General features: G+C 39.3%; 1 pseudogene; it reads right to left on the minus strand.

Annotated features, from left to right (window-relative positions):
• Nucleotides 1-16,737: 16,737 nt before the first annotated feature.
• LOC129628713 (heterogeneous nuclear ribonucleoprotein A1-like) lies at nt 16,738-26,458 on the minus strand (annotated as a pseudogene).
• Nucleotides 26,459-27,284: the final 826 nt, after the last annotated feature.

The raw sequence follows: 27,284 nt of genomic DNA on the forward strand, positions 1-27,284 counted from the left end.
CCACAGGCACAAGATGAGAGAAGGGATAAAGAGAGATTACATCAAGAAGAAAAACTAGATCAAAGACTGGGGGATGAGAGAAAGAGAGCATGGCACATTTGAAGCTGGTTGAAAACAAGCTTGAGAAGATGAGAAATGAGAGAGAAGCTGGTTGGAGCCCAGATCATACAGGTAAGAAGTCTGATTACTATGCATAAGCAATGGGAAAGCCTTGAGAATTTCGAGATAGGGAAGTGACATGCTATCTATGTGGGGATGTAGACTCCTATCCTGCCTCTGATCTGGTTCAATCTGTTTGCAACCAAAAACAGGATTTTGACAGCCAGTTATATAAATAGCTATTGAAGGTTTTGCCAAAATAGACCAGAAAAGATTTATTTATATCATTCAGATACAGCCTCATCTTGATAGTTGATATGGATGGTTCCTTTAAGAATAAATTGCCCTCACTTGATGACCACAAGCAACTTCAGGTGCTGATAACTTTGTTATGCTTTTCAACACTTATGAAATGTAATTTTAAATAATTCACAAGAGCCATCTTATTGTAGTAAATAAAGCCAAATTATTCTCCAGATGCTGTCCTCAAAAAGAAAACGTTGAAATCTGATTAAAGTATAATTTAGATTATGTTTCACAAGGCTTTATAATAAGTATTTCCAATAACTGGAAAAAAAGACTCTTCCTGTTCACACTCTTCCAGTCAGTCTTATGTTTATTTTTAAAATTGAAAGAGCAAATGAACCCAGTCATATATTCTAAAATGCATAATATAATGAAAGGCTATTGTTGAATCACACAAAGACGCTGGGATTCTTGGCCCCTGGAGGAGAAGAATTCAATCCGGGGCCAGAGACGAGGCTTGATCACTCAGAGCTTTTGTGTAATAAAGTTTTATTAAAGTATAAAGCAGATAGAGAAAGCTTCTGACATAGGCATCAGAAGGGGGCAGAAAGAGTACCCCCCTGCTAGTCTTCAGCTAGATGTTATATAGTCACTAGCAGTCTGTTAATGAAAGAAAGGAATGTCTTATAACTCAGAATGGCACCAGGCCCCTTACCTATAAGATGCATTTGGGGATAATCTTGGCACCAAATGGTTCATCCTGGGCCATAAAATGATTAACTTGAATCTTAAAGAAGGGCAGACAATCATACAAATAGTTTCATTTACATAGATTAGGGGAACAATATCTGAATATAACATACTGGTTTGTCAAGTCGGTTCTGAGCCAAGAGGCGGAACCAACTTGAAGACAGAGTTTGGGGTAAATGCATAGTACATTAGCATAGCTTAAGACAAACATTTCCATAAGGAAAATGCATTGGTTATCTCTAGGTTTGAGAATAGTTAACTTCAGGTGAAACCAGGTGTCATTATGGCAACAAGGTATTTTAAGAGAAACCTCTTTTTAAATTTGTAGAGAGAAGGAAAAAATATCGCTAGTTTGTTTCCTCCTGCCGCTTAAGAGAGAGAAAAATGTCTGACACTTGCAGACACTATTTCCTCCATTTGGAGACCCCTGGCCTTCCTGCTTGTTACCCTCTCAATAATTTTATTATTTTATTTTAAAATTTTTATTCTAATTATTTAAAATTTTTTAAAAAGTTTTATGCCTTTGTCCCACTTCAACTTCCTGCAACTACCAGTCTGTTTTCTGTATCTATGAACTTGGCTTGTTTGTTTATAAGCTGTTTTTGTCTTTAAAATTCTTTATATAAGAGAAGTCATATTGTATTTGTCTTTCTTTAACTTATTTCACTTAGCATAATGCCTTCAAGGTCCATTCAGGTTGTCACAAATGGAAAATTTTAATTCTTTTTTACGGCTGAGTAATATTCATGTATATGTGTGTGTGTATATATATATCACATCTTCTTTATCCATTCATCCATTAATGAACACTTAAGTTATTTCCATGTCTTGACTATTGTATTAATACTGCAATGCATATATCTTTTCAAATTAGTGTTCTGGTTTTCTTTGAAAAATTACCCAGAAATGGAATTGTGTATCATATAGAAGTTCTATTTTTAATATTTTAAAGAATTTCCATACTGTTTTCCATAGTGACTGCACTAAATTACATTCCTAGTAACAATGTACAAGTGTTCATTTTTCTCTACATCCTTGCCAACACTTATTATTTCTTGTCTTTTTGATAACAGCTTTTCTAACAGGTGTGAAGTGATATCTCATTATTTTGATTTGCATTTTTCCCTAATGATTGGTGATGTTGAGCACCTTTAGTATTTTAACTTGCCTTTCTCTGATTATTAATGACATTGAGCATGTTTTCACATGCTTTGTGGCCATCTGTATATCCTCTTTTGGAGAGATGTCTGTTTAGATTCTCTGCCCAATTTTAATCGGATTTTTTTTTTTTTTTTTTTTTTTGCTAGTTAGTTGTATGAGTTCTCTATATATTTTGGATATTAACTCCCTATCAGATATATGATTTGCAAATATTTTTCCCATTCAGTAGGCTGTTCTGTTAATAGTTGCCCTTGCTGTACAGAAGCTTTTTAGTTTGATGTAGTACCAGCTGTTTAGTTTTGCTTTTGTTGCTTTTCCTTTTGGTGTCAGGTTCAAGAAATCATCTGCAAAGCCTACATAGAGGAGCTTACCACCCATGTTTTCTTTCAGTGGTTGTATGGTTTCAGTTTTTCACATTCAAGTCTTTCATTCATGTTGAGTTCATTTTTGTGCATGGTATAAGATAGTGATATAGTTTCATTCTTTTGAATGTGGCTGTCCAGTTTTTCAAACACTATTTATTGAAGAGACTGTCTTTTTTCATTCTATATTCTTGGCTCATTTGTTGTAAATTAATTGACCACAGATTTATTTCAGGACTCTGTATTCTGTTCCATTTATCTATGTGTGTTTTTAGGCCAATACCATATTGCTTTAATTACTATAGCTTTATAATAAAGTTCAAAATCAGGATGTGTGATACTTCCCAGGATTGTTAATTCTCAAGATTGCTTTGGAGTTAATTAATAAAAAATTTCAGAAAATCTGTTAACTTATAGGTAGCTTATGAAGGTGACAGAAATATTAATTTCTCTTTCTGGAGAAAAATCAACTAAAATATTAGAACCAACTCTTAGTAAGAAAGAGTTAATATAATGAATCAATAAGATACTTCAGTCTGCAGTATTATAATATAATCTTTTTTCATTTTTCTATTCTTTACTTAGAGCTACAGTGGATGACTGAGGCATAACCTATTTCACTCTTCTTCAACAGAAATGAAGAATATGTTTTCTATTCGAAGTCTTTGTGCTACCTTTAATCGTTACCCACCACCACAATCATACATACATGTGCAAGTGCTTGAACACATGCAATGAACTAGATGCTAGACAGGCAACAATTCTGTTTCTTTGTTGCTGTTGTTCATTGTTTTAATTAAGTAGAAACTCAAACAATTTCATTCATCTTTAAAAATTTTTAAATGACTCAGTTCAGTTCATTCAGTCATGTCCTGCTCTTTGCGACCCCATGAACCACAGCATGCCAGGCCTCCCTGTCCACCACCAACTCCCACAGTCCACCCAAACCCATGTCCATTGAGTCAGTGATGCCATCCAACCATCTCATCCGCTGTCATCCCCTTCTCCTCCTGCCCTCAATCTTTCCCAGCATCAGGGTCTTTTCAAATGAGGAGAACATAGGCAAAACACTCTCTGACATACATCACAGCAGGATTCTCTATGACCCACCTCCCAGAATATTAGAAATAAAAGCAAAAATAAACAAATGGGGCCTAATTAACCTTAAAAGCTTCTGCACATCAAAGGAAACTATTAGCAAGGTGAAAAGACAGCCTTCAGAATGGGAGAAGATAATAGCAAATGAAGCAACTGACAAACAACTAATCTCAAAAATATACAAGCAACTCCTACAGCTCAACTCCAGAAAAATAAATGACCCAATCAAAAAATGGGCCAAAGAACTAAATAGACATTTCTCCAAAGAAGACATCCAGATGGCTAACAAACACATGAAAAGATGCTCAACATCACTCATTATCAGAGAAATGCAAATCAAAACCACTATGAGGTACGATTTCACGCCAGTCAGAATGGCTGCGATCCAAAAGTCTACAAGTAATAAATGCTGGAGAGGGTGTGGAGAAAAGGGAACCCTCTTACACTGTTGGTGGGAATGCAAACTAGTACAGCCACTATGGAGAACAGTGTGGAGATTCCTTCAAAAACTGGAAATAGAACTGCCTTATGATCCAGCAATCCCACTGCTGGGCATACACACTGAGGAAACCAGAAGGGAAAGAGACACGAGTACCCCAATGTTCATCGCAGCACTGTTTATAATAGCCAGGACATGGAAGCAACCTAGATGTCCATCAGCAGATGAATGGATAAGAAAGCAGTGGTACATATACACAATGGAGTATTACTCAGCCATTAAAAAGAATACATTTGAATCATTTCCAATGAGGTGGATGAAACTGGAGCCTATTATACAGAGTGAATTAAGCCAGAAAGTAAAACACCAATACAGTATACTAACGCATATATATGGAATTTAGAAAGATGGTAACAGTAACCCTGTGTACGAGACAGCAAAAGAGACACTGATGTATAGAACAGTCTTATGGACTCTGTGGGAGAGGGAGAGGGTGGGAAGATTTGGGAGAATGGCATTGAAACATGTAAAATATCATGTATGAAACGAGTTGCCAGTCCAGGTTCAATGCATGATACTGGATGCTTGGGGCTGGTGCACTGGGACGACCCAGAGGGATGGTATGGGGAGGGAGGAGGGAGGAGGGTTCAGGATGGGGAACACATGTATACCTGTGGCGGATTCATTTTGATATTTGGCAAAACTAATACAATTATGTAAAGTTTAAAAATAAAATAAAATTAAAAAAAAATACAGGAAACATAAATCAAAAAAAATTAAATTAAATTAAATTAAAAAAAAAAAAATGAGTCAGCTGTTCGAATCAGGTGGCCAAAGTATTGCAGTTTCAGCTTCAACATCAGCCCTACCAATGAGCATCCAGGACTGATCTCCTTTAGGATGGACTAGTTGGATCTCCTTGCAGTCCAAGGGACTCTCAAGAGTCTTCTCCAACACCACAGTTCAAAAGCATCAATTCTTCGGTGCTCAGCTTTCTTCAGAGTCCAACTCTCACATCCATACATGACCACTGGAAAAACCATAGCCTTGACTAGACGGACATATATTGACAAAGTAATGTCTCTGCTTTTGAATACGCTCTCTGGGTTTGTCATAACTTTCCTTCCAAGGAATAAACATCTTTTAATTTCATGGCTCTAATCACCATCTGCAGTGGTTTTGGAGCACAGAAAAACAGTCAGCCACTGTTTCCACTGTTTCCCCATCTATTTCCCATGAAGTGATGGGACCAGATGCCATGATCTTTGTTTTCTGAATGTTGAGCTTTAAGCCAACTTCTTCACTCTCCTCTTTCCCTTTCATCAAGAGGCTCTTTAGTTCTTCACTTTCTGCCATAAGGGTGGTGTCATCTGCATATCTGAGGGTATTGATATTTCTCCCAGTAATCTTGATTCCAGCTTGTGCTTCTTCCAGCCCAGCATTTCTCATGATGTACTCTGCATATAAGTTAAAAAGCAGGGTGACAAAATACAGCCTTGATGTACTTATTTTCCTATTTGGAACCAGTCTGCTGTTTCATGTCCAGTTCTAACTGTTGTTTCCTGACCTGCATACTGGTTTCTCAAGAGGCAGGTCAGGTGGTCTGGTATTCCCATCTGTTTAAGACTTTTCCACAGTTTGTTGTGATCCACACAGTCAAAGGCTTTGGCATAGTCAACAAAATGACTCAAGAGCTATAAAATATATGATATGTAAGAAACTATACTATTCTAGTAATACAGAATATATTTTTAATTCTGTATACAGAAAATGCATGTATATGTACTCCATCTATATCTATATGTATGTATTATCTATAAATAAAGTGATACTACTTAGGGAAAGAGAATATATGACAGAAGGACACCACTAAGGGAAATCCACAGAGGCAAGTATACAGTGAAAAAGAGAAGTAGGAATACAGAAATCTACAGAGGCAAAAACAGCCTGAAAGCTTTGACACATCTTCCTATTCACCAGGTTTAAGAGCATTAGGACAGGTGAGTGCCTCCTAATAATCAGCTTTCAATGCTCAAACAACTTCACAATTTGTAAATCATCCTTTTTCCAGGTCAAAAGTAATTCATTTGTACACATTTGATATATACAGCTTGATGTGTTTGGGCAAATGCATATACCCATTATACCATCACCACAACCAACCTACATGTCCATCATCTCTAAAATTTTCCTTGTGTTCTTGTGTATGTATGTTTATATGTTAATATAAACGTTATAATATAATGTTATAATATAACATTAATAATACATTAACTTGGACGTGGGATATCTCTTCACGGCTGATCCAGCAAAGCGCAGCCACTGCTCCTTACCTTGGACGAGGGGTATCTCCTCACAGCGGCCCCTCCTGACCTTGGACGTGGATTAGTTCCTCTCGGCCTTCCTGTGTGTGGGTTCACGTCCAAGGTAAGAGAAACCCAAGTAAGACGGTAGGTGTTGTGAGAGGATATCAGAGGGCAGACACACTGAAAACATAATCATAGAAAACTAGCCAATCTGATCGCACAGAACACAGCCTTGTCTAACTCAATGAAACTAAGCCATGCCGTGTGGGCCACTCAAGATGGGAGGGTCATGGTGGAGAGATCTAACAGAATGTGGTCCACTGGAGAAGGGAATGGCAAACCACTTCAGTATTCTTGCCTTGAGAACCCTACAAACAGTATGAAAAGGCAAAATGATAGGATACTGAAAGGGGAACTCCCCGGGTCAGTAGGTGTCCAGTATGCTACTGGAGATCAGTGGAGAAATAACTCCAGAAAGAATGAAGGGATGGAGCCAAAGCAAAAACAACACCCAGTTGTGGATGTGACTGCTGATAGAAGCAAGGTCTGATGCTGTAAAGAGCAATATTGCATAGGAACCTGGAATGTTAGGTCCATGAATCAAAACAAATTGGAAGCAGTCAAACAGGAGATGGCAAGAGTGAACGTCAACATTCTAGGAATCAGCAAACTAAAACTGACTGGAATGGGGGAATTTAACTCAGATGACCATTGTATCTACTACTGTGGGCAGGAATCCCTTAGAAGAAATGGAGCAGCCATCATGGTCAACAAAAGAGTTCAAAATACAGTACTTGGATGCAATCTCAAAAATGACAGAATGATCTCTGTTGGTTTCCAAGGCAAACCATTCAATATCACAGTAATCCAAGCCTATGCCCCAACCAGTAATGCTGAAGAAACTGAAGTTGAATAGTTCTATGAAGACCAACAAGACCTTTTAGAAGACCTTTTAGAACTAACACCCAACAAAAGATATCCTTTTCACTATAGAGGACTGGAATGCAAAAGTAGGAAGTCAAGAAACACCTGGAGTAACAGGCAAATTTGGCTTTGGAATACGGAATGAAGCAGGGCAAAGGCTAATAGAGTTTTGCCAAGAAAATGCACTGGTCATAACAAACACTCTCTTTCAACAACACAAAAGAAGACTTTACACATGGACATCAGATGGTCAACACCGAAATCAGAGTGATTATATTCTTTGCAGCCAAAGATGGAGAAGCTCTATACAGTCAGCAAAAACAAGACCAGGAGTTGAATGTGGCTCAGATCCTGAACTCCTTATTGGCTAATTCAGACTTAAATTGAAGAAAGTGGGGAAAACCACTAGACAATTCAGGTATGACCTAAATCAAATCTCTTATGATTATACAGTGGAAATGAGAAATAGATTTAAGGGCCTAAATCTGATATAATGCCTGATGAACTATGATGGAGGTTCATGACATTGTCAGGAGACAGGAATCAGGACCAACCCCATGGAAAAGAAATGCAAAAAAGCAAAATGGGTGTCTGAGGAGGCCTTACAAATAGCTATGAAAAGAAGAGAAGTGAAAAGCAAAGGAGAAAAGGAAAGATATAAGCATCTGAATGCAGAGTTCCAAAGAATAGCAAGAAGAGATAAGAAAGCCTTCCTCAGTGACCAATGCAAACAATAGAGGAAAACAACAGAATGGGAAAGACAAGAGATCTCTTCAAGAAAATTAGAGATACCAAGGGAACATTTCATGCAAAAATGGACTTGAAAAACGACAGAAATGGTATGGACCTAACAGAAGCAGAAGATATTAAGAAGAGGTGGCAAGAATACACAGAAGATCCATACAAAAAAAGAACTTCACGATCAAGATAATCAAGATGGTATGATCACTCACCTAGAGCCAGCCATCCTGAAATGTGAACTCAAGTGGGCCTTAGAGAGCATCACTACGAACAAAGCTAGTGAAGTGATGGAATTCCAGTTATTTCAAATCCTGAAAGATGATGCTGTGAAAGGGCTGCACTCAATATGCCAGCAAATTTGGAAAACTCAGCAGTGGCCACAGGACTGGAAAAGGTCAGTTTTCATTCCAATCCCAAAGAAAGGCAATGCCAAAGAATGCTCAAACTACTGCACAATTGCACTCATCTCACATGCTAAGAAAGTAATGCTCAAAATTCTCTAAGCCAGGCTTCAGCAATACATGAAGTGTGAACTTCCAGATGTTCAAGCTGGTTTTAGAAAAGGCAGAGGAACCAGAGATCAAATTGCCAACATCTGCTGGGTCACTGAAAAAGCAAGAGAGTTCCAGAAAAACACCTACTTCTGCTTTATTGACTATGTCAAAGCCTTTGACTTTGTGGATCATGATGAACTGTGGAAAATTCTGAAAGAGATGGGAATACCAGACCACCTGATCTGCCTCTTGAGAAACCTATATGCAGGTCAGGAAGCAACAGTTAGAACTGGACATGGAACAACAGACTGGTTCCAAATAGGAAAAAGAGTATGTCAAGGCTGTATATTGTCACCCTGCTCTCCCATCCATACATGACCACTGGAAAAACCATAGCCTTGACTAGACAGACCTTTGTTGGCAAAGTAATATCTCTGCTTTTCAATATACTTTCTAGGTTGGTCATAACTTTCCTTTCAAGGAGTAAGCATCCTATACAGAATACATCATGATATGTAACTTCTATGTAGAATACATCATGAGAAATACTGGGCTGGAAGAAGCACAAGCTGGAATCAAGATTACTGGGAGAAATATCAATACCCTCAGATATGCAGATGACACCACCCTTATGTCAGAGAGTGAAGAGGAACTAAAAGCCTCTTGATTAAAGTGAAAGAGGAGAGTGAAAAAGTTGGCTTAAAGCTTAACATTCAGAAAACTAAGATCATGGCATCTGATCCCATCAGTTCATGGGAAGTAGATGAGGAAACAGTGGAAACAGTGGCTGACTTTGTTTTTTTAGGCTCCAAAATTACTGCAGATGGTGATTGCAGCCATGAAATTAAAAGATGCTTATTCCTTGAAAGGAAAGTTATGACCAAGCTAGATAGTATATTGAAAAGCAGAGATATTACTTTGCCAACAAAGTTCTGTCTAGTCAAGGCTATGGTTTTGCCAGTGGTCATGTATGGATGTGAGAGTTGGACTGTGAAGAAAGCTGAGCACCGAAGAATTGATGCTTTTGAACTGTGGTGTTGGAGAAGACTCTTGAGAGTCCCTTGGACTGCAAGGAGATCCAACCAGTCCATCCTAAAGGAGATCGGTCCTGGGTGTTCTTTGGAAGGAATGATGCTGAAGCTGAAACTGCAATACTTTGGCCACCTCATGCGAAGAGTTGACTCATTGGAAAAGACTCTGATGCTGAGAGGGATTGGGGGCAGGAAGAGAAGGGGATGGCAGAGGATGAGATGGTTGGATGGCATCACCGACTGGATGGACATGAGTTTGAGTGAACTCCGGGAGTTGATGATGGACAGGGAGGCCTGGTGTGCTGTGATTCATGGGGTCATAAAAAGTCAGACACAACTGAGTGACTGAAATGAACTGAACTGATCTGAAGATAAAATGCACAATACCACATTGTTAACAATAGATATTAGGTTGCACAGCAGTTCTCTATAACTTATTCATCTTGCATAGTTCAGTTTAGTTCAGTCGCTCAGTCATGTCTGACTCTTTGCGACCCCATGGACTACAGCACTCCAGGCCTCCCTGTCTATCACCAACTCCCGGAGTTTACTCAAACTCATGTCCATTGAGTCAGTGATGCCATAACTGAATCTCTGAAACCCATTGAATGATTCCTCATTTCTACCCAACCCCACCACAGTCCCTGGCAACCATCATTCTATTCTCTGCTTCTATAAGTTTGACTATTTTAGATGGCTCATATAATAAGTGGAATTTTGCCTTATTTATCTTTCTTTGACTAGCTTATTTCATTTGTCATAATGTTCTCTATGGTTCATCCCTTATTGAAAATGGCCGAATTTCCTTCTTCTTTAGGCCTGAATAATGTTCCATTGTATTTACATATCACATCAAAAATAATTATTTCTCCTTCCAAGTTTGTACTTGTATGTGCTTATTCAAATTGTATTTGTACAGGTTTGTACTTGTCTTATGTAAGAATTAAAATTAATTTGAAGCTGAAATCAACTCTAGAAGTTATAAGTGTTCCAGGCCTGTTGTCTAGGGCTCTTGGATACACAGTACCTCCCCCACCCCACTGGTTGCTGTTGTTGCCTTTGCTATTGCTCTGATAGCCACTTCCTATGTTTTCTGGGTAGGCACCCTCCCTATGGGGCTACATGTGAGGCTGATGTTAATAATCTGGCTTCTTTCTGCTTTTGCCTCTTCAGAATCTTGCTTAATATTATTCCCTCTGGCTGCAATAAACATAACAAAGAGATATGGTGTCCTCAGTACTCACCATGTGCTTGGTCTATGGTAGGCCACAAACAAATGTTTTAGGAATGTAAAATAAATTAGAAGCTGTACTTTTTGTTCCCACTAAAAGCTAACAAATCAAGCAGTTGCAGAAAAATCCCAGGGATTTGCATTTCAAATCCTATTAGTTTTTAATGTTTCCAACTGAAGCTCCCTATATCATTCTATGTTGATAAATTCTTGAGATCAGCTTAGATTTTGGATTTCTTTTAGTCTCAAGTATTTTTAAGATCTAATTTAATTATTCAGGAACGTACTTTATTCTCCAAATATTTTTTATCTCATTTCCATGTTGAAACTGGAATGCTTGGTCATCTCCCTTTAAAAAACAGTTTTATACTATAATTTGTGTGTATTTTGGAATGTGACTTTCTTCCATGAGAATTTGAAAATATGTGCCCTGAGCCATTTACATGAACATGAGACACTGGAAGATAAAATTAATGCATTTGTATCTCAGGACTCTTGCTATAACCCCAAATATACTACTAGCCAAAAGTTGTATTTTCAAGTTTCAGTGCAACTCTTTTTGGCAAGAGATTTCATTTAAGTCTTTATTTTTTCCCTCTGAAAGCTTTTCTGATATAAGATTTAAGATTAAGGTGAATCAATGGCCTTCACTGCTTTTTATTTTCTTCCCAACCATGAGCATCCACACAGGAGAATAAGAGGTGAACTTGAAGAAGCCAGCCTGCAGCCTTTCCATTCTTCTCACTTCCCCTGCTTTTCTCTTCCTTTGCCCTCGTTCAGCTTTCGAGATGAAAGTAGGCTATGAGAAAGGATGGTGGATTGTTCCTGGATGAAGTGGAGCCAAGTGACAACACAGCCCATAAAACAATGATGCAGTCCTCTATTTTTGCTACAGTCAAATTGCTTTTCAAGATTTTTGTGTTATAAAAATGCATGGATTTTTAGAAACTATACTGATTATATAACCTAATCCTCATTCCAACCCTGAAAGCCAGATGTAGGGCAAACAACTATCTAGCTTTTCTTGCTTTTCTGCTTCGTCCCAAAAAATAAGAACTTTTGACCTCTCAGAATTCTCAGAAGGGTGAGAAAATAGCTTATTTTTTTTTCCTATCTCTCACTGCTTTCTCTCTATGGGAGAAGAGTGCTCTAATTTGTCATATGACTAGAGCCTGGAGTCTGATGGTCTGGGTTTTCCATTGTATTGAGTTTATGTGTTTATAGTTTAACACACAAAAGTGGTCCCAGAACACTGGGCTTTTAACTTCTCTCTGACTTGCTCTTTGGACTCTGTGTGCTCAATAACTGGTTCTCCTTGCTCCTGGCTCACTTACTGTCCTCACAGCAGTCCAAAGTCTCACCTCAGATGTTCATAAAATCTAGACGTTTTGTCCATTTAGAAACCCAGTGAAAGCTTTTATTATCTCCATGTTCAGACATGGAAAATGTCTCAGAGAGGTTAATAACTGTCCAAAGCCATACAGTTAGTGGATGGAAGAATGAAACTTTGAACCCCATGTACCTGGCTCTAAGAACATACTTTTTTATTCTTACTGTCCCATAACACATGCCCTGTAGTTCTTGGACCAGTACGAAGGCTGGGAAGCACCAGAAATCACTTTTATGATTTCACGGGGTCAACTTGCTTTTATACCTGAGTGTGGAGCTCATAGAAAAAGCAGTGGCCAGGATACCCAACTTCTATTTCTGCCTTCCCTCTATGCCTGACTCTTGAGAAACCTAGGATATCATTCATGTCTGGCAGGCTTGTCACATAACTATTCCAGAAATATCAAAGAATTTAGCCTTGTGAGGACCTTCCTGAACTGTGCTGGTTTTCCATCCAAACCTCCTGCCCAACACATGTTCTATAAGGGTCACTCTTTAACTGGGTACATAAATGAGAAAATCCAAACCATCTATGGCCTTACATAAAAAAAAGAAGATTTCACTTTTTAAAAATGGTGTAGAGGTTGGACAGTTTAGGGCAGGTATAATCACTTCATTCCATGGTCTTCAGGACCCAAGTACTTCCTATCTTTCTTGTCCACCATCACTCCCATGTCTTTTACACATTCAGATTGGCTGCTGGAGTCCCAGCTATCATATTCATATCCAGGAAAGAAGTAGGGATGGAGACCAAAGGAGTTTTCCTAGATACTCTACCAGTAACTTTTGTTAATATCCCACTGACATCAAGCTACCAGGAAAATGTTTCTTTTTAGCTGGGCATTCATTCTATAACCCAGAAGGAAAACCAGCATGTTATTAGTAGGGAAGAAAGACAAAATGGACATTGGGTGGGCAACTTGCAGTTTTACCATATCTGCAAATACATCCACCTCCCCCACACATACAAGGCTGTCATGCTGTACAGCTCCAGGTGTCATTCACACTGTATTCTGTGAGCACAGATATTTAAGTATTAGCTGCACTCACATGGTTCAGGTGCTTTTCTGTATGAGTTTATTTAAATGATACTTTTATACATTCAACATCAGAATTATTTAAGAATTACTGATCTTGAGCTTTGGAAGAATTTTTATAAAATGGCTAATTTAAATTTTAAAATACACAGATGAAACAAGTATTGATAATCTTCAGATAACACTTCAATATGTTTCCATATTTAGTGCCATTAGTCAAGAAAATTGGAAGAGACAGAATTCTGTGTCTCACTCAAAAATTTTCCCAGCCCCTCATGGGCAGAAAGTGAACCTAAGGTCTCTCCTCCTGTTGTCTAACTAAATTTTTGCTCTTTAATCATTTATATGTATCTATTTACGTATGTATCACACACCTTTGTTACACATGCATTAGTAAAACCATGGAGAAGATAGGACATATCTTAAAGTCATGGTTCTTTGAAGGTCATCAACCATACTGACCTACAAAGGCCCCTCCAAAAAAAATTACTTTTTCAGAGAGGCAAGAATCCTCTCCTCTGGTTATAAGGCTTAAACTATTTTTAAAAATTGTGGTATGTTATCATATGTGAAACAGATTGCCAGTCCAGGTTCGATGCATGAGACAGTGTGCTCAGGGCTGGTGCACTGGGATGACCCAGAGGGATGGTATTGGGAGGGAAGTGAGAGTGGGGGTCTGAGGATGGGGAACACATGTACACCTGCAGCAGATTCATGTCAATGTATGGTAAAAAAAAAAAAAAAAAAAACACTACAATATTGTAAGTAATTAGCCTCCAATTAAAATAAATACATTCAAAAAAATAATAAAATAAAACAAAACAAAACAAAAATTCTGGTGACTCTTGTTGCCATGGGGCACAAGCACAATCAGCCAAAGAGAATGGAGTTGATGAAGGAGATGTAGAAGAGAGAGAATGTCCTGAGGGGATACAAGTCCCTGGAGTTCTTTCCTATCCTTCAAGGATAGAAATCCATATTTTCCTTGAGTCAGATATCGGAAGAGCCTTCTGTTGTGGAAAGGTGGTTATGCAACTCTAACCAGGTTTATAAGATCACAGGTGTGATATATAATGGAGTGTCACCAGGGACTGAGGGTATTTTCACTCTTCTGGGAGATGTTTTCAACTCAGAGCATAGCCATGAGAATTATAACCGAACCTGAAATTGGAGGCCCCGTTCTTAACACTAAGGAGTTTCTTGAGCCTTCAGCAGCAACACCACATCTCTGAATGGGTGGAAGGCTGCATCACTTTGCCTAAGCATTATATCAAGGAGCAACAAAAGTCACAGATTAACTGGTTCTCCTTCATAAAGACATGGCAAGTTCCAGCATCTTCCCTCACCGATGCTATTTTCACTAAAAAGTTGCATTGTGTTATGGCTTGTGCTTCATTCCTCTATAGTTTCCTTTTTACCTCACAACCAGCTACTAATAAGTAATAAAATAAGCAAAGGTAGGCAACAGGAAAGAGACACAGAGAAGTAAATGACATGGATAACCCAAAATAACATGGACTTTCCCTCAATAATCCAAAGCTGCTGATTTGCAAAACTATGATGTATCCCAAACAGTCCTTTGCTTTTTTAAAAGCTGCAAACTCTACAGTAATTACCTAATCAGTAAGCATGACCTCTGCATTGAGGAGATCTGCAATTGGCAGGCAGAGAAATGAGAAATAGAGTCACTGAAGAAATTCCTTTATTAAGAAATCCTTGCATGTTACTGGATTTTATAGCTTACAGTGAACTGTCATATTCATTGTCTTATATCTTCCAGGAATACTATAAGATAGTTAGAAGAGCATGGTTACTCACTTCCAGTGGATGGGAAAGCTCAGACTCTGAGAGTTCTGTCCTATAGTCAGGCCAAGATTACACTCATGGAATGAGTTAGAGGTGGGACTTCACAAACCAGCATCTGTATTCCTACTTTAGAGCTCTTTTTTATTAAGCAGCCCTATAGACCACTCCATTTTTCCCTTGAACATTAGTTAACCCAAGGCTTTTATAGAATGCTTGTGACACAAAATAAAATGCATACAAATCACTCAAAACAAATAGCCTGGAGACTGAATGTTGAAAATATTTTAGCATGCATTTTTTCCTCACATTTTTGTTGCATAACTAATAACAGTAATTATTAGCATAAAAGAATGCTAGGCACTTATGTTCTTTATACATATTAATTTATTTAATCATCATAATAATCCTTTAAAGAAGGTATTGTTATTATTGTTATTATCCTTATTTTAGGAATAAAGAAACTGAGGAACAGAAGGGATAGAAAACTTGCTCATTGGTACATTGCTACTGTTTGTGATTCAAGCTTATGCTCTTACAATAATATATAAATACTTCCCACAACAGCACACATGTACATACTCACACATATACATATATAAATACATAAATTTTAGATCATGTTCTATAATTCTTTGGAAGTTTCCTTTTGTATATATCTATATTTATTGCATATTTTCACATTATTCACATACAATAAAATGTGTATATGTATAGATTTTAGATTTATTGAGTATCTTGGACTTCTCTTATTAATAAATATTTAATTTGCTTCTACTTTTTCATTATAAATAAAAATGAACATTCTTAAATATAACCCCCTGTATCCAGCTGATTATTTTCTTAAGATAAATGCTTAGCCCCTGATCAAAGTTTGATGCATTTCCTTCCAATAATTTTTTAAAGAGGGTATTAAATCTTTTATTGATTATACATTATAAAGGATGATACCCAAGCTTCATTCCCATCTATAACTTTATCTGGTACCATAATTCAATTTAGATATATTTCATAGGATGTGCCAACAATCATTAATAACCAAAAAAAAAAAAAAAACTCCATGACTTTGTATGGGTGACCCTTTTAATGGTGAACTCCAGGTCACAACACAGTAACTGTCAGTTCAACTACACCAAGGTTCTGAAGACAACAGCTTCTCCACCAAAGCCAGCTGTAAATAAATTTCAAATGGAACTTGGCATCATTCCTGAAGGAATTCTAACATTACACTGTTGGGGTAGTTTACCAAAATGGCTTCAGAGTAGACTACACAGCACATTAAAAAAAAAAAAAAAGACATTTATTCAGCATCATGATCAGACTATTACATTTAGCAATCAACAGCATGAGTGTAAAAAAAAAAAAAATCTACATTAAAACCCTTTGTTGGAATGCTTTACACTTTCCACAGAACAGAAACTAAAATAACCTGTTATACAATTAGTCACAAGTACAGTCCTTGAGTTTTTTGCCCAAACACATGAGTACTGTCTAAAACATGTCTTCTTTGTAGCAGCTAGGCCCTGCTACCACTGTTGGTGGGGTTCACAAATCTGTTTTAACCTGTAGCTTCCCTGTCACTTCCCTGACCCTCCTCTCCTGCTAGGCTTTGTTTCCTAGCAGTAATTAAAACCTTTGGCCACTGCCACAGCTACTGCTGCTGCTGGAACCACCATAGCCACCTTGGTTTTGTGCTTTGGCAAAGTATTGGCCTCCACCACCATAGGGGCCAGAACTTCTCCAAAGTTTCCTCCTTTCATGGGTCCAAAATTGGAAGATTGATTGCTGTAATTGCCAAAATCATTGTAGTTTCCGCCACCTCCAAAACTGCTTCCATCATTACCAAATCCATCATAACCATCTCCACTGCCACCATGTCCACCACCACCATGGCTGCCACCAAAGCCATCTTGACCACTGAAGTTTCCTCCACGACCAAAGTTGTCATTCCCACCAAAACCACCTCCATGACCACCACCAAAGTTTCCAGAACTACTTCGACATCTCTGGCTGGATGAAGCACTAGCCATCTCTTGCTTCAGTTCAGTCACTCAGTCGTGTCCGACTCTTTGCGACCCCATGAATCGCAGCACGCCAGGCCTCCCTGTCCATCACCAACTCCTGGAGTTCACCCAAACTCATGTCCATCGAGTCGGCGATGCCATCCAGCCATCTCATCCTCTGTCATCCCCTTCTCCTCCTGCCCCCAATCCCTCCCAGTATCAGGGTCTTTTCCAATGACTCAACTCTTCGCATCAGGTGGCCAAAGTACTGGAGTTTCAGCTTCAGCATCAGTCCTTCCAATGAACACCCAGGACCGACCTTCTTTAGGAAGGACTGGTTGGATCTCCTTGCAGTCCAAGGGACTCTCAAGAGTCTTCTCCAACACCACAGTTCAAAAGCATCAATTCTTCAGGGCTCAGCTTAGGGCTTTTCTCACTTCACAGTTGTGGCCATTAACAGTGTAGTATTTTCTGAATGACAGTCTTGTCTATGGAGTCATGGTCATCAAAGGTTACAAAAGCAAAGGCTCTCTTTTTGCCACTGCCTCGGTCAATCATGATTTCAATCACTTCAGTTTTCCTATACCCTTCAAAATAATCTCTCAGGTAATGTTCTTCCTGTCTTCTTTAATGCCACCAATAAAAATCTTTTTCACAGTTAAGTGGGCACCAGGTCTTTGGGAACCTTCTCTTGAGACAGCCCTCTTTGGTTCCACAACTCTTCCGTCCACCTTGTGTGGCCTTGCATTCATGGCTATATTCACCTTCTCCACCGTGGCATATGTGACAAACCTGAAGCCTCTGGAGCGCTTGGTGTTTGGATCCCTCATTACCACACAGTCTGTGACCATTCTCCATTGCTCAAAATGGCTCCTCAAACTCTCATTGGTTGTTTCAAAGCTCAGTCCTCCAATGAAGAGCTTCCACAGCTGTTTGGGCTCTTTGGGAGACTCTGACTTAGATGTGATGGCAGTGGACAAGGGGGAAAAACTTCAATGATACTTTCCTGACAACATCCACAAACAGAGAAGCACCTTCCAATAATTTTTATTTGCGTTTGTACATGGTTGAGATCAAACTGTACCTCGAATTTTTTATCCTACTTTCTAACTTACCAATGGTTTATAATAATCATTTTTCCATTTTATTTAAAAATTCTATGTGTTAATACAACAAAAGCTAAACAATAAAAAGACAGTAAAGGAGGCAATGAGACATGAAAAGAAGGTGTCTATGACAGTGACTTGCTCCCAGTTTTGCTCCCTCAAATCTGTCCTCCACACCACAGCTAGTTTTCTCTCTAATGTTAAGGCTATCATGATATTCCTTTGCTTACAATTCCCAGTGGCTCCTACTTCCTATAGACATTATCCTAGTTCCTCTGCAGGGCACACCATGTGCCATATGAGCCAGCTATACTTCAGGCTTGGAGGCCTTGAAGAAACCTTTAAGGCTCCCTCCCACACAGTTTCCCATACCCTAGTTTTTTTTTTGTTTTTTTTTTTTCTTTCTTAATTGAGGTTTAATTGGAATATAACATTATATTAGTTCCATGTATACAAAGTAGTGATTGAATATTTTTATATATTTCAAAATGATCACCACAATAAGTCTAATTAACATTCAACACTGCATACAGTTTAAAAGGGCTTCCCTGGTGGCTCAGCTGGTAAAGAATCTGCCTGCAATACAGGAGACCTAGGTTCCATCCCTTCGTTGGGAAGAGCTCCTGGAGAAGGGAAAGGCTACCCACTCTAATATTCTGGCCTGGAGAATCAGTCCAGGGTCACAAAGAGTCGGACACAACTGAGTGACTTCCACTTTCACTTTCTATAGTTTACAAACAGTTGATGTGTGTGTGATGAGGACTTTTATGATCTACTCTGTTAGGAACTTTCAAATATTCAATACAGTATTGTTCACCATGGTCACCATGCTATACATTACCTCCTCATGACTTATTTTATAACTGGACATTTGTACCTTTTGACACCTTTTGCTATTTTACTCACCCCTACCCACCCCATACTTCACCTCCCCACCATAGGCAACTGACAATCTCTTCTCTGTATCTATGAGCTTGTTTTTTTTTTTTAATTCTAATTCCACATGTAAATAAGAATATGTAGTATTTTTCTTTCTGACTTATTTCACTTTGCATTACGCCCTCAAGTTTCATCCTCACAAATGGCAAGATTTAGTTCTTTTTTTATATCTAAATAGTATTTAGACATAAAATAAATAAAACACCCATACGCTAGTTTTTGATAGTCCTTTTTCCTGGAATGCTTTCTCTTTCCTTTCCCCCCAGATTAACCTGTTAAAGAATCAACAGTTTAATTCTTTAAGCTTCTACTCAGAAATTGTTTCCTCCAGGAAGAATTTTTCCTTGGACTCCACCACACTCTGAGCTGGATATCTGAGCCCCATCTGTGGCATTATGTGACACCCTGGAGCAAGAAAAAATTGGGGGAATAAATGCATTCAGGGACAAGGCCAGCCTAGACATTACATTTGAATATTCCCCAGCCTTGCTTTATGGAGTCTAATTCAACTCTGGAGTGATCTTGTGGAATTCCATAGGAATCTCGGAACAGAATTTCCCTAGATCATGAGAGATCCCTGGGGGAGGGCAGCTTGTGACTGTCTCTCTTTTTCTGTCTCTCCCAATAGCCTGCCAGGTTTCCTACTACAGAAGTCAGTCTGTGTCTTAGAAGAGTTTTCAAAAAGTTTTTTTTTTTTTTTTTTTTTTTTCCCCTTGCTGCTGGGATCACCAATAGTTCTCTTTAGCTTCTGGCTTAGGTTAGTAAGAAAAATTCCCTGCAAGTTAATACTACTTTTATTAGTTCTCTATTCCTTAGTATGAATGAGGGTCTGAAAGAAGGATTCAGTGAAGGAAGATAAAACAGAACACCCTGAAATTTGCCAAAGTCCTTCCTTGACTACATCTCACCCTCAGAGTTGTAACCAACCCCAAGAGAGTGAGCCTGGGGACCTGGGCCTGCAAATCCACCAGTACTTCTCCTAGGCCATAAGAGCAATTCCTACATGTTTGCTTTCACTTTCTGCTACAGCAGCTAGCCAACACCCACTGGGGCCTGATGTGGCTGTCTAAGCCCCATTCCTCCTCATTTAGAGATCATGCAGGGACTATTTTTGTACCCCACTCTGATATCTGGACATCTCCAAATGTGGTTTGAAAATTTCCTGTTGCCTGAGGATTTGTTCCCTGTGGAGGATGCAGCAGCTAAAATCATAAGGAATGTATCTGCCATTCCCTGAATCCTTTGTAGCTAAGTTAAGTCACTTATTTAAGCAATCCCTGCCTCTTTATGAATGGGACAGAATCTATCTATAGCTATTTTTTACCTTAATGTCTTGTTCAAAATCAAGGTACCCTGTTGCAAACATTACCTCCAGTCCATTTAATGAGGATTTTTTTTTTTTTTTTTTTGTGGTGGGTGGCGGGGGCGGAGAGGGGGGAGGGCGGGTGTTGGGGGAATCTCTTCATGAAACAGCTTACTGAAACCAGCATCCAAAATAGCTTAGCTCTCTAAGCAAATATCATACCATTAACAGAAGGAACTGGGACCTGAGGCCACACTGGGAATTAAGGTTGCTGGGGTGATATTCTGCTTTTTTATATAAGCTGTGGTGTTTTTGAATAAAATCATTTCACCAATGAGTTTCAATTTCTTCCTAAATTAGAAAATTAGTACCTCCTTCCTTCTTGCAGAGGCTGATGGAGAGCAGTTGACAAATGTCCCCAAGGCTTTGGAGTTATGTAGTTGCTTTTTCTAGCAGCATCTCTTTCTCAGTAAAGGTTCTCAGAGGCTCAGTGTGGCTCAGGTAAAAATTGCCTTTCATCTATTTCTTCCTTGCTTTCCAGATAATCTGTGGCTAAAATTAGCAATGCTTAGTTCAGTAAAAAATATTGTTACAGCGGCAGCCATGGAAACGGTGTCTGAGCAGCTTCCCCTTCAGGGAGCTGACTTTTGTGGGATATGCTTTCTTGCTGATTAAATGAAACAACTCACTGCTTTTGAAGCTGAGGTCTGAAATTAGTTAAGAGTACAGGCAAATCTTCCGAAAGAACCATCCTCCCCATTTCTCCTCTTTCTTTCCATTAAGGAAAGAAAAAAGTATATCTCAAATTAGGTGTCAGATTTTGCTTTGAATAGAGTATAGGAAGGCTAATCTGTTGACCCATCATCCTACATTTGAGTTGTCTTTTCACAGAAATAGTGGATAATGCTATTAATGCTGATGCCTTTCTCATATATCTTCTTATAGTTTACCAAAAATGCTTTCCTGTGTGCTCAAATGCCACTGAAGTCTTATGATCAGTGGAGAAGATAGAGAGAGCATAATGAGGACATTCCTGATCAGACAAGGAAAGCGGCTCAGCCATTCTAGGCCACATGGCAAGTAATTAGAGGAGATGGGATGAAAATTCTCTCATCTCTGATTGCGTTGTTCTTTTACATTCCCTGGCCAATCTCCTTGTGCCTGAGGTAGTGAATTCAAGCGGCCAAGGTCAGACTCCCATCCAGTTGAGTCTGAATTTGGTAAACTTTCAACTTTGCCTTTGTCAACTTCCCTGACTAGCAGGGTCTCCCCTGCTTCAGAGAGCAGAGCCCTCCTGATGCTCCCTGGGAAGAAGTCTGCATTTGAATTCCACTTTCTGATCTGTCTGCCTTCCCTCCAAAGGACCCTTCCTCTGGGTCCTTATTTTCCTCCAGCTTCCATTATCTTAATTCATCAGTTCTCATGTTTTTCTTTATGGTCTCTGTTCTCCTGGCAACTTCTCTGAGAAGTTTATTTTTCTAAATGTGTTTATAGGGCTAATGAATTAATGAGTGCCAGGACAGGGGCACTTCTTTTAACAGACTCCAATTACTTTGGTTCTAGTAAAGGGCTCCTTCACATAACTTTGGCCAACCCAGGAAAGATCAGGAGCCAGGCTCCAAAGTTTTCCCCTGTAGCCAGAGTGGAGATTGAAGGAAGGGTAATGATTTTAGGGAGAAGGAGGGCAATAAACTATTCTCGTGGGAAATTTTTTCTTTTTGCCTTTTGATAGAGCATCCTTAGGAAATTGTAGTTCACAGTATTTGAAGGATTTAAGCCCTTACTGCCACTATGAATTATCATAGGTTTCTCCCCCTTCTTCATTCTACCTCCCCTATCCTAAATGCTCCAGTAGTTCCCCAAGAGGCTCAGGGCCAGAGCAGGGTTCCTGATCATGACAGTCCTTGAAGTCAGACATAGCTGGCTCCTTCTCTCCCTCCGGTGCCAGACCAGAGATTCATCACTGATTCTCATCCCGCAATCCACATGCCACTTTATGAGATAGGGACAGGGACAAACTCATCACAGTGTGGTTTCCTTGGCCCAGCAAGCATCCAAACCTGCACACTAAGTTTTGTTCCCACTTTATGTAAGAGACAAAATGACGATTATTTGCTTATTTGCTGAGCTTTCAAACTCTGTGTCCTTATCAAGTGCTCCCATGGCAGCAGAGGGTTCTTTGTCCTCAGAAGTGGTGGAGGACAGCTGGATTGTGGAAGTCCTCTCAGGTATATGATGCATTCACAGCTGCAGGAGAAGACGTGTCAGGCCAGCAGTAATGCACAACTGTCATTGTGCATTACCAGTCATCAGAGAAAACAGCCACACACATGACTTGCATTTCTGTGTCAGAAATTGTTTATCCTGAGTCTACGAGCTTAATGGCTTCCTCTTCCATGAAATCCTCCCTGTGTCACTTCTACGCTCCTCTCTGTTTTCCTCTGGGTTCTCACAGTATCCCACGCTCGGCTCTAATGCCTCTTCAAACTGTGTTGTATTTACCTTGTTTTTAGCTTCCTCCTGAGAGAAACATATACTAATGCATCTGTTAAATGAGTTTAGACTAAAGGTTTATATGAAAAGTCAAATGAAAAATACATCTCATTTTACAAATTAATTCTCATCAGCCAAAAGTGTCTGACAAGAAAGAGACTATGAAGCGTAGTTTTTGCCGTTGTTGTTGTTGTTTTGGTTGCTAAGTCTTGTTCGACAGGTGCAAAGAGAATAAAGAGATCATTGTGTAGAGGCCAATCTCTACTCAGGTGGGAGGACTACTGATTCCTGGGCTGCTTGTTGATTCAGGGTAAGCTCCTAGACAGCAGCTAGCTGCTGCTGACAGCTGAGTACAGCCACCCAGGCCGGACAGTCCAACAAGGAGAGAGGCCTCAATTATGGGGTGAAAGCTGAGGAGCATAATAAAGACAAGGCCTGAATAGAATGTAAGCCCACCTGAACCCTGTGTTGAGCCAAAATTGTATCCATTCACGGAGATGGGCTTTTTCTTATATACTTGTTTTAAATCTGCATCAGTGCACAGAGACTCGGGCTGTCAAGGAACTAGACACCTCAGAGATGCTTCCTCCCCACCGACTTCTCTTACCAGCACAGTTTTTCTTGGTCTCCTGCTTACCTTCATACACACCTCTGACCCAGTTCTGTCCACACCTGACATACACACTCATTCAGTTGCTTTTTTCTTTCTTTGGTTTGATTTCTACCAGACCTGTGAGGATTCTTCTGATGCATCTGGCTGTCAGCTCTGCTTACATTAGAAAGAGTTAAGAGAGAGCATAAAGGATAGCAAAGGAAATTTGGAGATAATATGGAAATTAAAGGAATTAAGTAACTTAAGTAGAATTATGAATTTCACTTACATTGGGCTGAACTTAACTACCACAGGAAAACAATCATATGGATTTGAAACTACAGGGGAAATACTTGAAAACAGTTACTCTCAGATATTTGAGCATAGATATAAGCAATAGTATGGACTTCCCTGGTGGCTCAGATGGTAAAGCATCTGTCTGCCTACAATGTGGGAGACCCGGATTCAGTACCTGGGTTGGGAAGATTTCTTGGAGAAGGAAATGGTAACCCACTCCAGTATTCTTGCCTGGAAAATCCCACGGATGGAGGAACCCGGTAGGCTACAGTCCATGGGGTCACAAAGAGTTGGACACGACTGAGCGACTTCACTTTCACTTTCTATAAGCAATGAATGGAAGGATTTTGCTACACTTTCTATCTGATTCTGGAGCAAAAATGTGGTTAGGGATGTTGACCTGGCAATTCAGTTGCAGTCTCAGTTCAGTTGCTCAGTTGTGTCCGACTCTTTGTGACCCCATGGACTACAGCACTCCAGGCTTCCCTGTCCATCATCCATCCTGGAGCCTACTCAAACTCACATCCATTGCGTCGGTGATGCCATCCAACCATCTCATCCTCTGTCATCCCCTTCTCTTCCCACCTTCAATCTTTCCCAGCAGCAGGAACTTTTCCAATGAGTTGGTTCTTCATATCAGGTGGCCAAAGTATTGGAGTTTCAGCTTCATCATCAGTTCTCCCAATGAATATTCAGAACTGATTTCCTTTAGGATGGACTGGTTGGATCACCTTGCAGTCCAAGGGACTCTCAAGAGTCTTCTCCAACACTAAGGTTCAAAAGCATCAGTTTTTCTGTGCTCAGCTTTCTTCATAGTCCAACTCTCACATCCATACCTGACTACTGGAAAAAGTATACCTTTGACTGGCATTCCAAAAGTTGGGCAAAACTGAATCTGGTCTACTGAATAACAAGTAGCACTCTCAACATATTCTTAAAACCTGACTGATACAGATCTATGCCTTCTTTGTTTCAACAACAGATTTTATTGTTTATTAAATCTTAGTTAAGTGTCTTACATATGCAGGGTTTTTTATGCCAGTTCAGTGAGTAAAGAAGAGTGGATTCTTCCTCTCAAGAGCATGACCAATACTGACCTGAGCCAGCACTTCCTACATATGAATTCTTACTGGCATTGTATATGCACCTTTCTCTCCACCCAACCAACCAATGTACACATTCACCCACTCTATTCCCTGCCACTTATACACTCTATATTCCTCTGATGCAAGGACAAATATTTTTATAGCTCCATTTACCCCTTGGTGTCAGTAGACTTAAAATAGAACACACCTTTAAATTGTATTTTTCCAAGATGACTGCACCAATATATTCCATCCCAGATCCTCTGCTTACAAAGTGATGTTGACCCTCCTTCCATTGAGAAGTAGGGTCTTGTTCCCTCCCCTTGATTCTTAGTGGTCCTGTAACTACAAGCAAAGTGCCACTATGTGACTTCTGAGGCTAAGGTGTAAACTGGCAATATGCCTCCAACTTGGTCCTTTTCAGATGCCTGAACTTGAAACTAGCCACTGTGTTGTGAGGAAGCCTGAGCTACATGGAGAGGCCACAGGTAGGCATTTCTACAGATAGGCCCAGAGGAGGTGCTAAGAACTCAATTATGAGCTCACATCAACATCTTTAGACATGTAAGTGAATTACCCTTAATTATTCAATCCCTCCCTCCTACTCCTGAACCTCTCTACTAATTAATGCTTATAAAATCAGTTTTCTCTGCTAAACCCTGCTCAAATTGCAGATCCAGGAGCTACACAAATGATCATTGTTTTAAGACTAAGTTTTGGGGTGGTAGGTTCAGAACAATGCCTATCTTATCCACTCCTTTGATGTATTAATTAGCAGTCACATCTTCTCATCCCCGCCAGACTGTAGGTTCCTTAGAGTCTGGAGTTTTAAGTCTAAACTTCCAGAACATTCTTTCATACTATGTTATATTTCAGTCAAACTAAATTTCTTCTTCTCTCTGTATTTAATCTTAGACTCCCAGTCTTTGTATACTTGATCATCCTATCTCTTTTTTTGTGCACGCTCTTTTTTCCATCTATATTCTCCCAAGTCTCATTGATTTTCAAGACTGAGTCACATGCCAGGAAGAATTTCCTGATTCCTCCTGTCAGAAGAGATGCCTCCCTTCTCTGAACTCCCAGAGCATTATAGATAAATTTCTTTTATCAATATTATCATCTTTTACCTTATATCACAGTTACTTGTTTACAGATGTTTTTCTACTTCTAGACTGTCTTATTTGTCCTTACATCCTTTTATACAAAAGTATCTATGGAAAGTCTACTACTTGCCATACAATCGGCAAGGCACAGGGTAAAGAACAGTGAACAAAGGAAGACATGATCCTGTCCTGATAGATCTTCCAGTTTAGTGAAGGAAGCACAATAAATAAATACACAAATGTTTGACAATCACTCTCTTTTAAGGGTTTTAACCAAGTCAGTCACACCCAGGACCTAATGCAATACCCTATTTCCTTTGCAGTCTTGGAAGACAACATGGGATAATCAGAGATATCAGTTTGAATTCTGTCTCACCTGTGAATATGAAGCAAGGGCTTCACCTCTCCATGCTTGATTTCTCTCATGGAGCAAATGAAGGTAACTTTATCTGCTTTATACTTTTTAAAGTATTAATGAGAAAATTTATGTGAGCTCTGCATTTGTGCTGGTCACACAATGAAATCATATAGCCCTTTGTCCCCAGCTTCTCTTGCTTAATATAGAGCTCAGCCTTCAGTTTGTATTCACCTAATGAGGCTGACCATGACATCAGATACTCAGACCCCATCCTTCCCTTGTACATGAGACTCCTTTTATGGTTGAATAGCACTCAATTTTTTTTCTTGGGGCAACTTCAGCCAGTGGCACTGGAGGGAAAGAAAGACTTCAGTCTTTGTCATATGGCTGACTCCTACTCATTGTACAAAATGTAACCAAAATGGCATTTCTTTAGGGAGATTGTGACCACCACCCACTCCAGTCCTCATTAGACTGTGTCGGTTCCCTCCTTTTCAGACTACACAGAACCCTACAGCTCTCCTTCACAATACTTGTCACAACTGGAATTGATTGAATTTTAAAAACTATCTATCACACTCCCATTAGATTCTAAGCATGATTAAGGCAGGGGCCAAGGTCTGTTGCTGCCATGATGACTAGTACCGGCAAGTCAAGTCAAGTCCTTGCCATATAGAAAACACTCAAGAAATATTTATACAATTAATGAATTGGAAAAAGCTTTGCAGCTGGAACACCAAGAAAGAAGTGAGCTCAACAATTATTAGAAACCATTTCTTTGAGCATTTTTTCATGATCAATTCTCAGAAGATTCTGAAGTCAGAAGGTGGGATCTTCCTTTAATGGGCCCAAAGAAAGAATGATTAATTTTATTTTGTCAGTAAACAAGTTTTT

This window comes from Bubalus kerabau, chromosome 15, assembly GCF_029407905.1.
Source record: "Bubalus kerabau isolate K-KA32 ecotype Philippines breed swamp buffalo chromosome 15, PCC_UOA_SB_1v2, whole genome shotgun sequence".
NCBI classification, from domain to species: domain Eukaryota; kingdom Metazoa; phylum Chordata; class Mammalia; order Artiodactyla; family Bovidae; genus Bubalus; species Bubalus kerabau.